Here is a 13,995-nt window from a genome sequence, read left to right on the forward strand (position 1 = left end):
TCCTTTCTGCTAAAATCACATAATTTTCCCCCCAACATCTTTCTAACATTCCTTAATTTTACAATATTTCTGAAGATAAACTTTAAATTTCTTCCACTCTTCTTCCACCAACTCTTCTCCTTGGTCTCGGATTCTGCCAGTCATCTCAGCCCAATATTAACAACATTCTTAAGACTGGTTAATGCATGATTATGTTAATGCAATTCCTACAATAAAGGAAGCTCTACTGCCAGGTTTAGCTAGGTTACATTAATAAGAATAACATTAATAGGAATACATTAATAGGAATAAAGGTAAAGGGAAGGGAAGGCAAAGGGCCCCTTGATGGTTAAGTCCAGTCAAAGGATGTGAGAAATGGCAGAGCGCACGTAAACACCATTTGCCTTCCCACCATAGTGGTGGCTATTTCTCGACTTGCACTGGGATGCTTTCAAACTGCCAAGTTGGCAGGATCTGGGACAGAGCATTGGGAGCTCACTCCATCTAGTGGATTTGAACCTCCAACCTTCTGATGAACAAGCCCAAGTGGCTCAGTGGTTTAGACCACAGCACCACTTGCGTCCCTAATGCAGGAGTAAATCCTATGGAAACAACGAAGACAAGGGAAGGATAAGTTGTCCATTTGTGTTGAAGGAAGAGTACTTGCCCTGTAGTGTTTCTCTGAGCTTAATGTATATGCTTTCTATTTTGCCTTCTCTGCCAACACAGTATATTTCAGAATCGGTAGTTTATCCCTGTCCTCTTCCCATCCACCATCTTACTGAGATGAAATATTCAATTTTCCTTCTCCTTGACTCCCAATATTTACATTACAATTTATCCACGCATACACTAATTTTCTGGAATAACATAAATCTGCCAAAAGCTTGTCCTACATGAAACAGCTTTATTCTGCACTGCATCATAATCACTAAGTAGGGAGCGTATCTTTTGTCATGGAAACTTTGCTGTTTACCCTATAAGAAGAAAAGCAATAAAAAGAATTATTTATTCTAACAGGGGGGACAGACTTTTTTAAAAAAAAAAATTGGGAAAATAGAGGCTGAGTGAAACGTGGAATGTTGGATCTGGTTGTCAGGGAGGAAACCAAATCATAGCTGTCAACTTTTCCCTTTTCTTCTGAGGAATCCTATTCAGAATAAGGGAATATCCCTTAAAAAAGGGGAAACGTCGGCAGCTATGAGCCAAACGTGCATTGTGTGTTTCCCGACTTAAGAAACGTGCCATATAAAGGGGGACCTTGTGAGACCAGTAAGTCCAAGGTCTCAAATGATCAAGCTGCAGCACAGACCAGAGGCCCTGCTGAGTTATATCTTAGACCCAGCATTTAGGCAACTGCCGTTGCATTTGTGCTAACAGAGCAAGCGATGTCAGCATTTCACTCTCCCACTGCTGGATGTGTGATTGTTATATCACATGTCTGTGTTTACTTCCCAGCCTTGGAAAGTGTGAGAATGGAAGTCAGTCTTTCTCTTCTGCTGTATTGTACTTTTGTACTTACTTTCTCTCTTTCTCTTGGAGAAGATGTGAGAGGACACCATGATTGCTTTGTCCTGTATATATTCCTTAATAAATTACTTAGAATGCACACAACTAACCTCCACATCGTTTCTGCTATACTCTGCTGATTGAGTGTGCACATATCTTCTGATATGAGTCACTGGTGCATGCTGGGACTGCAGATTCATGGACATCCTGGGCTGCATTTCATCAGGAAGACACCTCGATCTGGGGGCTGCTTGTGCTCCCCCCGGCATGTTCCGAAAATGCTCTTGTCTCTTTAGTTCAAACTGTCTTCTTTACCATGCAAAAGGGAGCTTCCTCTTCTCCCCTCTTTATGGCTAGGTGCTGCCCCTTGGTTTGTGCAATGATCGGTGCCAGCCAGGCTACAGCCGGAAAAAGAAGGAGGGGCGGCCATTTTGTTGCTATGACTGTGCTTCATGTCCAGATGGGATGATTTCAAATCAAACGGGTAGGAGACATCAGCTGCTCTTTTATAAAATGCTTCCAAGTCTATTTCAACAGTTTCCCCTTATTAACAGTTCAGTACTCACTCCTAAACAGAACAGCAGTTGCACTCAGATCTGAAAGAAAGAAGACAGACACAGATAGTTGGGTGAACGAGAGCCACAACTTTAACCTTGACAAAGTAGACCTGTGGAAATAGGTGTGGATCATGTCCAGTGTTCTCTGCCTGCTCCCCTTCTGGCACAACTTGCGGAGTCAGTGAAGATTTGCCTAACCCTCCATCCCCATAGTTTTATGGCTGAGAGCCAGAAACACAAAATCAAATTCTGCTGCTCCAAGATATCATATTGATATCATATGATATCAAATATCATAGTGGGCTTCTCACTTTTCAGTAGAGATGACCGTTTGCTCTTTCAATGGCATCATATTAACAGTCGTCAATACTTTGCTTCCTAAATTTCTGGTGATGTGATTGATACCACCTATATGATTTATGAAGAAAAAATACCCGTTGCATTTTACTGGTTTCCACTTATCTCTGATCCTTATTTCTAACTAATTAATGGCTCAGAATTCTGTTTTGGGAGCAGAAGCAATATTTCTTTCAAAGGAGATTTGAAAGGCCATTGGAGATGGAGGAATCCATTTCATTACAAAGAATGAAACATGACAGATGAAAAAGGTTTGATGGAACTCATTAATTTGATTTCTTTAGATATGGATAATTGTTTCAAATGCCAAGAAGGTCAATTTCCAAACCACAACAGAGATCAATGCATTCCCAAGAGACAAAATTTTCTTTCCTACGCAGAGCCTTTGGGATTCACATTAGCTGCCTTGGCTCTGCTCTTCGCTCTGGTCACAGCCTTGGTCCTTGGCGTCTTCTCTAAGAATGGGGACACTCCCATTGTCAAAGCCAACAACCGGGACCTCACCTACACTCTGCTCCTTGCCCTCTTGCTCTGCTTCCTCTGCTCCTTGCTCTTCATTGGCCAGCCTCACCCAGTGAGCTGCTCTTTACGACAAACGGCCTTTGGCATCATCTTCTCCATTGCGGTGTCTTGTGTCTTGGCCAAAACCATCACGGTGGTTCTGGCCTTCATGGCCACCAAACCAGGATCCAGGATGAGGAAATGGGTGGGGAAATCTCTGGCCAACTCTGTTCTTCTGGGTTGCTGCTCCCTTCAAGCCAGTATTTGTGCTGTTTGGCTCTGTACGGCTCCTCCCTTCCCAGATGTGGACATGAACTCTCTGGCGGAGGAAATCATCCTGGAATGCAACGAAGGCTCTGCCCCCATGTTTTATTGTGTTCTGGGGTACCTGGGATTCCTGGCCATGGTCAGCTTCACGGTGTCTTTCCTGGCCAGGAAGTTGCCAGACAGTTTCAATGAAGCCAAGTTCATCACTTTCAGCATGTTGGTGTTCTGCAGCGTTTGGCTGTCCTTTGTTCCCTCTTATCTGAGCACCAAAGGAAAGCAGATGGTGGCTGTGGAGATCTTCTGCATCTTGGCTTCCAGTGCAGGCCTGCTTGCTTGCATCTTCTTCCCCAAATTGTACATAATCATTCTGAGGCCCGACTTGAACAGCAAAGACCACTTGATTCTGAGGAGCAAATAAGAGTCAACTTGGGGACTTCCGGGTTAGCACGATTGGATTAATGGCGGATTCCCTCCGAGCTCCGGAGGGAATCGGCTCTGCTGAGGACGGGTCTTACCGTGCCGGCGACGCGGGGACCCTTAGAAACCGCAGGCGCGGAAGCCTGCGGACTTGGTGACTCGGCGGGCACCTTTAAGCGCCTTCCCCGACCCACGAAGAGCCTTTTTAAAGGCTACAGAGAGGGTACGGGGAGTGGCGTGGTGCTGTGAGTAGACCGCTACTTCAGTGGAGCGTAGCCGCGAGCCATGGCCGGAGAGCGCTGACTTTTTTCCCAAAATTCGGACTGGAAAATAAACAACCCGTGAGTAGATTGGAATCTGGACTTTAAAATTTATACCTTTGAATTTGGTACAATCGGGGGATGTGCTAAAGGGAAGTCCAAACCCCCCCTACCTAGAAACGATCTAAAGCAAGGATTGGAGAACTAAGGTGGAGAGTATTGTTTTTGCTGTCAGATAAAAGATACTTCAATGAATTTGACAGAAGAAGTCTTTGTGCTGGAGAGAAAGTGAGGAATTTTGGAAGCTTTTGTGTAACCCCCCCCCCGAACCCGGGAGTGTCCTGTGCGTAAGCCGGAGGAAAAAGAATAAGGAGTTTGACAGCTGTCAAAGGAGCTGTCAAACGGGCGGTTAAAGTTAAGAACTTTGTTACTTAAAAACTCTCTGAATTAAAAGTGTTGCATTTGAACTGAGGTGGTTGGAAACAACGTAGCTATAAACAATAAGTAACGGACTGTTGGAAAAGGACTATCAAGTAATTGGAATCCCCCTAGGGGGAACTAGAGACATTACAATGGCTGCAGAGGGAAAATTACTGGCAGAGATAGAAAAAATGTTTTTTCTCGTGGGAATCCTGCAAGAGCAGAGTACGGCTATGAACAAAGAACTTATGACCTTGAATTCTAAAACAAACAACTCTGCTGAATGCATAAAGGATTTGACTAATAAGAAATCTGCAGCTGAACCAGAAGAGACATTTTTGGAACAGGTGGAGAGGAAAGAAGGAGTGGAAAAGGAAAATACCAATCAGAAGCCTATATTGTCAGGAAATAAAGAAGAAGATCTTCGGATTACAAATCTGCGAAAGATGAGAAAGATGAAGGAGGAAGTCCCTGGAGTACCTGGAATTCTGGAATTTAAAAGAATAAAGAAATATGATTGGGACTTTCTCTTTGAGTATGGGAGATCAGCTGACCTTTTGCAGCAACTGCTTTTAAGTATTTTGGATGGAAGAAAACTTGGTGTGACTGCGACTGAACTCCTTCGAGACCTGAGGACCAACAAAAAGGGTTACCAACAAAATCGGCGGAGAGAGACTGACAGAGACTTGAAGGCCTCGGATGTGAGGAATCCGGGCTAGGAACTGTTTCTGTGGACATAAGGGTTGGAAACCGGGGTAGGGAGGGAGGGGAGAACAGAATTTCAAAATTTTATGATTTTTGTATTTGGCCATTATGACATATAATTAATTAAAATATAAAGGGAGAAATTCGTGGGAGGGAAATTAGGTCGACCTTAGAAAAAAGATTTAATGTTTATAAGAGAATTGGATAAGTTAAATGTGGACAAGTAAAAAGAGTTAAGTTTTAAAAATAATAATAATATGTTAAAGATGAGAGATAAGAACTTGCTGAATTAATTATTGGAATTGGGATGTATGAAGAGGGGGTGGGGGGAAGTCAAGGAAAGAGGGTAAAGAAAGTAAGAGTATGAAATTATATATGTTTTGTTTTTGTTTTTGTTTTTGTTGTGTGTGTGTGTATAAAATGTGAAAACCTAATAAAAATTTTTATAAAAAAAAACAACAATTTGAGTATACCACCCTTCTATTATTATTATTATTATTATTATTATTATTATTATTACCCGCCCATCTGATTGGGTTGCCCCAGCCACTCTTGGTGGCTTCAAACATATATAAAAAGATAATAAAACATCACATTCTAGAAGGCTTCCCGAGACAGGGCTGCCTTCAGATGTCTTCTGAAGGTTATATACTTATTCATCTCCTTGACATTTGATGGGAGAGTGTTCCACAGGGAAGGCACTATCAAGAAGGCCCTCTCTCTGCCTGCTTCTCTGTAACCTCACTTCTCGTAGTCTCAGGGACTGGCCAAAGGAGGAATATTGGAGACTGCCTCTCCAGCCTGACCCTTCCAGGGAGGGGAAAGAGGAAAACAGTTTGGAGTTACAACAGGGGTTTGATGGAGGCCAGAGAGGACAGTAAAAAGAGGACGGTAAGAAACATTCCCTTGTCTTTGTACATTCTTGGGAAACCAGCCCAGAGTTAGCTGACAGCTGCCTAACATGCAGTGAGGGAACCACCAGAAGGGTCTCAGAGCTGGACCTCAGTGTCCAGGCTGAACAATGGGGGCTCCTTCAGATATATGCCCATAAGATCTTCACCACATGGACTTGCAATGTTAAAACCACAACCTACATAAAAAATTAAGAATTAGATTAGAGAACACTGCTACTGGTTGATGTGGAGAAAGCCTTCAATAGTGTGGCATGGAATTTCTTAATTCATACTTTCAAAAGCCCTAAAATAGGAAACAAAATTACGAATGGAATTAAAGCAATCCACGCAAACAAAAAAGATAAGTTAATGATAAACAATGAAATTACTGAAGAATTTAATATCGAAAGAGGGACCAAGCAAGCCTGCCCTCTGTCTCCACTTTTATTTATTACAATGTTGGAGAAACTCCTAATAGTGATAAGAAAAGACCCCAAAATAAGGGGCATTAACTTAGGTAGTAGGTATTACAAGGTGAAAGTATTTGCAGATGATGTGATTATTACCACTGAAAATCCAATTGAAGGAATACAAGAAGCTCTAAAGAAGATGAATGAATTTGGAGAGGTCTCGGGATTCACATTGAATAAAGATAAATCCAAACTATTAACAAAAAATATGGGAAAGAAAGAACAGGAATATCTAAAAAGAACAACACATCTAAAAATTACAAATAAAGTAAACTTCTTGGAGATTTTGATTACCAGTAGGAATACTAATTTGTACAAAGATAATTACATTAAAAAGTGGAAGGAAATAAAAGAAAATTTAGGTAATTGGAGCAAGCTAGACCTGTCTTTATGGGGCAGAATATCTATGATTAAAATGACAGTACTTCCCAAAATTGCTGAAGAATTGATGCTTTTGCATTATGGTGCTGGAGGAGACTCTTGAGAGTCCCATGGACTGCAAGAAGATCAAACACATCCATTCTTAAGAAAATTAGCCCTGAGTGCTCACTGGAAGGACAGATCGTGAAGCTGAGGCTCCAAGACTTTGGCCACCTCATGAGAAGAGAAGACTCCCTGGAAAACACCCTGATCCTGGGAAAGATTGAGGGCACAAGGAGAAGGGGACGGCAGAGGACGAGATGGTTGGATAGTGTTCTCGAAGCTACAAACATGAGTTTGACCAAACTGCGGGAGGCAGTGGAAGACAGAAGTGCCTAGCGTGCTCTGGTCCATGGGGTCACGAAGAGTTGGACACGACTAAATGACTAAACTACAACAACGTCACAAAATGCTTTTTCTTTTCCAGACACTACCAATAATTATCGGTACAAAATGCTTTAAAGCTTGGCAGAGGGACCTTTCCAACTTCATTTGGCAGGGTAAAAAACCAAGAGTTAGATTCAAATTGTTGATGGAGCCTAGAGAAAGAGGAGGGTTCGCTGTTCCGGACCTTAAACTGTATTTTGAGGCTGCATGTTGGACATGGCTGAAAGACTGGATTTTACTTAAGGGCACCAAAGTCCTAGATTTAGAAGGCTGGGACAAAGTCTCTGGGTGGCATGGCTACCTAGGTCATGATAAAATAAAAGCACATAAAGGCTTCACGAATCACCTGGTGAGGAAGGCGCTATTTGAAGCCTGAGAGAGGAACAAAACAAGTTACAACAAAAAACCCCTGGTGGATATCAGCTATAGAATCAACTGCTCTTCATAGAAATAATATGAACAATAATTGGTTAACGTACCGGGATCTGGTAGACGAGATAAGTTACTGCCCTAAACTGAAAAAATTCAAAGAACTTAAACAGCTTGGGGTGAACTGGTTAGAGTACTTTCAACTTAAAGCAACACTTGAAAAGGATAAAAAACTGAAAGGATTTGATAATAAAATATCAATTTTGGAAAAGGAAGTTCTATATAACAATCAAAAGACTCTCTACAAAATTTATAAACTGTTGCAGAATGGACAACTAGTAATAAGTGTTGGAGGTGTACAAAACACAATGGAACCTTCTTCCATATGTGGTGGACCTGTCCAGAGATTAGAAACTTCTGGGACATGATCCATGAAGAAATAAAGAAGCTATTAAGAATAACATTTAGTAAAAGACCAGAGGCATTCCTTTTGAGAATTCTGAACAACGATATCCCAAAAGATAAAATCAAATTATTTTTGTATGCGATGTCAGTGGCAAGAATCCTGGTGGCTAAGTACTGGAAAGGTAAACAAATACCCACTAGGGAAGAATGGTTATGCAAACTTTGCAAATACCTGGAACTAGCAAAGCTGACAGACATGACAGAAACCAAAAAATATAGTTAAGAAGCAATGGGACTGTCTGAATGAATATTTTGAAAGACAAGGTTCAAGGGCAAAAATCTGGCTGTGTTTAGAATGATCTTGTGAATGGAAAGGAAAATGTACATACATATATAGACATATAAGAATAATAATGAAATAAAGGTAAAGGTAAAGGTACCCCTGCCCGTACGGGCCAGTCTTGACAGACTCTGGGGTTGTGCGCCCATCTCACTTAAGAGGCCAGGGGCCAGCGCTGTCCGGAGACACTTCCGGGTCACGTGGCCAGCGTGACATAGCTGCTCTGGCGAGCCAGAGCCGCACACGGAAACGCCGTTTACCTTCCCGCTGGTAAGCGGTCCCTATTTATCTACTTGCACCCGGAGGTGCTTTCGAACTGCTAGGTTGGCAGGCGCTGGGACCGAGCAGCGGGAGCGCACCCCGCCACAGGGATTCGAACCGCCGACCTTTCGATCGGCAAGTCCTAGGCGCTGAGGCTTTAACCCACAGCGCCACCTGCGTCCCTAATAATGAAATACAGGTATGCATATTAAGTATGAAAGGAAGTGCTGTGAGGTCAGTGGAAGTTTATTATTTATGTAAAAAAAGGTGTTAATGGTTTTTTGAGGTATTTTTTTTAATCCATTCTTCTATTTTCTATTTCTTTTCTACTTCCTCTGTTCACTTTCATAATTTCTTTCTTTCTTTCTTTCTTTCTTTCTTTCTTTCTTTCTTTCTTTCTTCTTTCTTTTATTCTCTTCTTTGCTTTCTTCATTATTATTTTGTATGTATTGCTTTGTTTCGATGTAGTTACTTTGCAATAAAAAAATAAATTAAGAACAACCAGTAATCTTCCCTTCCGCAACACATTTAAAGGTCAACCAGCCAAAGGCCTGGTTGAAGAGGAAGGTTTTTGTCTTCTAGTCTAACCTAGAGGTTCCCAGAGCAAAGACAACATTAGTTAGGCTTTACCTGGCCATGAGCCGAAGCTGATGGAAGACGCTCTGCACCATGGAGGCCACCTGAGCCTCAAGCACCAGCCGTTGCTCCAGAAGTTCCCCAGAGCTGTGAACCTGCTCCTTCAGAGGGGATTCAGCTCCATCAAGAGCAGACAACCTCCCATCCATCAGGTCTAAGGAACCACCCACAAACTGTGCCTCACTCTTATCTGCATTGAGCTTCAGATTTATTGACTCTCACCCTGTCCATTACCAAGACAACAATCCAGCACACAAACTGTCACTCTTGCAGGTGAAAAGGAGAAGAAGAGCTCTGTGTGATTATTATATTTCTGACAACATGCTCCAAAACTCTAGATAACCCTCCTCAGAAGTCGCATGTAGATGTTAAACAACATTGGGGATAAAATTGAACCCTGCAGAGTCCCACATGGAAGGCTCCCTGGGGCCAAGTGACACTCCCCAAGGATCACCCTCTGAAAATGACCATCCAAGTCAGACTTGGAACTTCTAGGAAGCAGTGCTGCTCAACACCAACTCAGACTGCTGCTGAAGGACCCCGTAGTTGATAGTATTGAAAAAATCAAAGAGAATTAACTGGGGCACATTAACCCCATCTCTCTCCTAACAGAAGTTGTCATAGTATGCCACAAAAGCAGTTTTCATGCCCAAGCTGGGCCTAAACCCAGACTTAAAGGGCTCTAGAAAATTGTTTTCATGGCTCTGCCCATCACCACTCGCTCAGGAACCTTGCCCAAGAAGGGGAGATTAGTGACCATCATTCCTTAAATTCATCAAGGGAGGGTTTCTTAATCATCTAAGCAGGCAGGGGCCGTTCCCTTGCACAAGGAGGACTTCATTGTTGCAGAGAAGCAATATTGAGCTGCTTGGAAACTTAATCCCACATAAGACTGACAGCCTTTTAAGAACTGTCCATACATTGCTTTAATCTCCAGAAGCTTTCCTTGCAGAACGGATGATAAAAGAATAATAAAAGAAGGCGGTGAAGGTCCTGTGTGAGTGTCTGGAAGCGGTTGGAGGATAGATGGCGGCTAACAGATTGAGGTTGAATCCTGACAAGACAGAAGTACTGTTTTTGGGGGACAGGAGGCGGGCAGGTGTGGAGGATTCCCTGGTCCTGAATAGGGTAACTGTGCCCCTGAAGGACCAGGTGCGCAGCCTGGGAGTCATTTTGGACTCACAGCTGTCCATGGAGGCGCAGGTCAAATCTGTGTCCAGGGCAGCTGTTTACCAGCTCCATCTGGTACGTAGGCTGAGACCCTATCTGCCTGCAGACTGTCTCGCCAGAGTGGTACATGCTCTGGTTATCTCCCGCTTGGACTACTGCAATGCACTCTACGTGGGGCTACCTTTGAAGGTGACCCGGAAACTACAACTAATCCAGAATGCGGCAGCTAGACTGGTGACTGGGGGCGGCCGCCGAGACCATATAACACCGGTCTTGAAAGACCTACATTGGCTCCCAGTATGTTTCCGAGCACAATTCAAAGTGTTGGTGCTGACCTTTAAAGCCCCAAACGGCCTCGGTCCAGTATACCTGAAGGAGCGTCTCCTCCCCCATCGTTCTGCCCGGACACTGAGGTCCAGCTCCGAGGGCCTTCTGACGGTTCCCTCACCGCGAGAGGCCAAGTTACAGGGAACCAGGCAGAGGGCCTTCTCGGTAGTGGCGCCCGCCCTGTGGAACGCCCTCCCATCAGATGTCAAAGCGATAAACATCTACCTGACATTCAGAAGACATCTGAAGGCAGCCCTGTTCAGGGAAGTTTTTAATATGTGACATTTTAGTGTATCTTTCATCTTTGTTGGAAGCCGCTCAGAGTGGCTGGGGAAACCCAGCCAGATGGGCGGGGTACAAATAATAATAATAATAAATTATTATTATTATTATTATTATTATTATTATTATTATTATTATTGGAAGCACATTCTCAAAACATAAGCTTATCCAAGCATGGGCTCAGCTTCACTTAGCAAAACACAGCTTCTTGCTTTAAACCCAATTCTGTATCCCTCCTTCTTCCAGATATGCTCTCAGACTTTACTTTAGGATAGAGGCCAGGCAGCTATTTTAAGAAATCCACTTTCAATTTCCACCCTTCTCTCTGTTTCACTTCAGAGACCTCATTCACCTCTGCTCTGCTCTCTCTATTCATGTGGAGAAGGAGCATCAACAGTTGTCAGGAACGAGCCAGCTCCAAGTGGCACTTTACACCAAGCTACAGAATACAGGCAGGAACAGAGAGGTTTATATTTGTTGCAGGATGAGCAGAGGCCAGAGCTGCCAGCGCCGACTTCCTTTGACCTTGGACAGCCAGTTGCCAAGGGAACCACTGAGAGTGGACTGGAACACAGCGAAAGCTCTCAGGGAGATCAAATAGGGGTGAACAGACACAGAGACAGTCTTTTAGAACAGGAAGAGTTTGGAGCTGGTCCAATAAGTCCGAATAGTCAGTGAATGGGAGGGCTGCTGAACAGGAAGCAAAAGAGACGTAAGGGGTGAAGGTTCAATATCTTCTGTAGGAACCAGAAGGAGTCGTTAGAAAGGTCATCTTGAGTGATAAGGTTGGTGGCTTTGTTAGAGCTGTCCAGAGCTATCTGTTTGTTTAAATTCTCCTTTTTAATAACCCTCACTTGATGTGTTATAAAGCCAGGAACCTGGACTCCTTACAACAGTGTTTCTTCTCAATACTGTCCAGAGAAGATCCCAAGACTTCTCTCCCAGCTGTGTTCACCACACAGCCAATTTCCTGCGCTCTCTCATCACAGTGAACTCACTCACACCGAAGGGAGTCTGTGACTTGGTGCTTTTCATGTGACAAGTTAACCAATCACACGAGAGCCACTAGAGAACCTACTAGAATTAGCTGTCTAACCAATCAAAAATCAAAGTGCTTTTGGTAACCAAACAACAATATATATTTGAACATTCCTATTTTAGCCAATCAAATCCCCATACCGAACATTAATTCCCCCTCCTGACCAAGATGGCTGTTTTCTCCTTGCTTGTTTTTATCAGCCGGTAGGGGAAGGGACAAATACAAATGGAAGACAAAACTCACTGTTATAGATAAATGTAACTGTTATTGGAAAACACAGCTGTGTAAAGCAAAGTGTAACTCTATAAAGTATGAAACTACTGAAAGAACAACTGTAATAATTAGACAGGTAAATGTAAAAGCAGTACAGTGGTACCTTGGTTCTCAAACTTAATCCGTTCTAAAAGTCTGTTCCAAAACCAAACATTCCAAAACCAAGGCGCACTTTCCCATTGAAAGTAATGCAAAACAGAGTAATCCATTCCAGACTTTTAAAAACACCTAAAACAGCAATCAAGGTACAGCTTATGATTGGTGCAGGTGCCCTGGAAACAATAGCTGACAGCCGCATCGGACGTTCGGCTTCTGAAAAACATTTGAAAATTGGAAAACTTACTTCTGGGTTTTTGGCATTTGGGAACCAAGGCTTTTGAGTACCAAGGTACCACTGTAATAACCAGAACGTATCCTTTCTGCAAAACAATTGCAATCTGTCAGCTTTGACAGATATGCACTGCCACTTACTGGGTCTACAGCTAAAGCCACCTGTCAGAGCTGCCCGAGGTCCCAGCTCACAAAGGACCAACGCCAGTCCGTTGTTATGTACAAAAGTCTTTATTGAAACGCAGTTTCGATTTCAAAGCCGCGGCGTGCAGCCCTACGTCTTAAACTCTAGACCGCTGAAGCTCCGTCTGAATCTCCTCCCCCCGACACCAGTTTAAGACTCTAGCCTTGCTCCACCTCTTCCTTTGCTCTTTCCTCCTCTGGGTCCGCCTGTCCACTGGGGTCTTGCCCTTTCTAGACTCTTCTGACGCTGAGTCCCCTGAGTCTTCCCCCTGCCTCTGGCGGGCTTTAGGACCTGGTTCCCAATTCGGGCTTTCTGCTGTCCCGCGCGTCTGTACATTTGAACTTGGCGTGCGCGCCCAGCCGGCCACCTTTCTCCTGACCGTTACACTGCTCCTGTCACTGCTTCCCCCTTCGGGGGGGCTAGTTGGATCTGACTTCCCCTCCGTTCCCTCACTCTGCGATGGAGGCGTGGCCAGCCCTGATTCATCTTCTCTCCCTGCTGGAGGAGAAGCTGGTCCTGATACATGGGACTCTTCCCCCCCACTACGCTCTGGTGGAGGAGCTGGTCCTGATCTCCCGCTGCTGCTTTGGGAGTCCCCGCTGGCCCCTTGCTTCTGGTGTGTCCCCCCTGGGACCCCCCTTGCCCTGGCCATCGGCGCCCCCCTCTGGGAATCTTCTGATTCGCTGGAGAAGCTCATGGAATCTCTCGGGCCACTCTCATACTCCCCTACGCTGCCCTCAGATTCTTCCCCTTCGCTCTCCATTTCCTCTCTCCCCTGTGCCTCTGCTCCTGAGCCCCTGACACCACCCATTCACAAGTTACAACTGCTTTATTGAATGGTTCATTCAGAAAACAGTGCAAGTCATTCATAAACAATCATCAGTTCATTCATAAATATGTCTGCTGTATTTTCGCAGCTACAGGAACTAACAGGGAACGCCCGGCTCCTTGGTTTTTCTTTCTTCTCTGAAGGAATCACCACATGCACATCCATCAGGTCTGTCCCTGCAACCACAACACAATACAAAACCCACCATTCCTCTGGGAGCCGGCTTTCTGTTCTTCAAGCAGCTGGGAAGTTTTATAAGAACCCAGGTTAGGAACCCTTGCTTAGGAGCCACACTGAGAAGAGCTCAAGAGAACTTCTAACACCTTGCCAACATTTTGTCCCCCAGTAGAGCCTTTCCCTTGGCTGCTCCCATCACCAGGGACATCTTACTGTCTGCAAGCCCAAGAA

The sequence above is a fragment of the Podarcis cretensis genome (genome assembly GCF_951804945.1).
Source record: "Podarcis cretensis genome assembly, chromosome: 14".
Classification (NCBI taxonomy): Eukaryota; Metazoa; Chordata; class Lepidosauria; order Squamata; family Lacertidae; genus Podarcis; species Podarcis cretensis.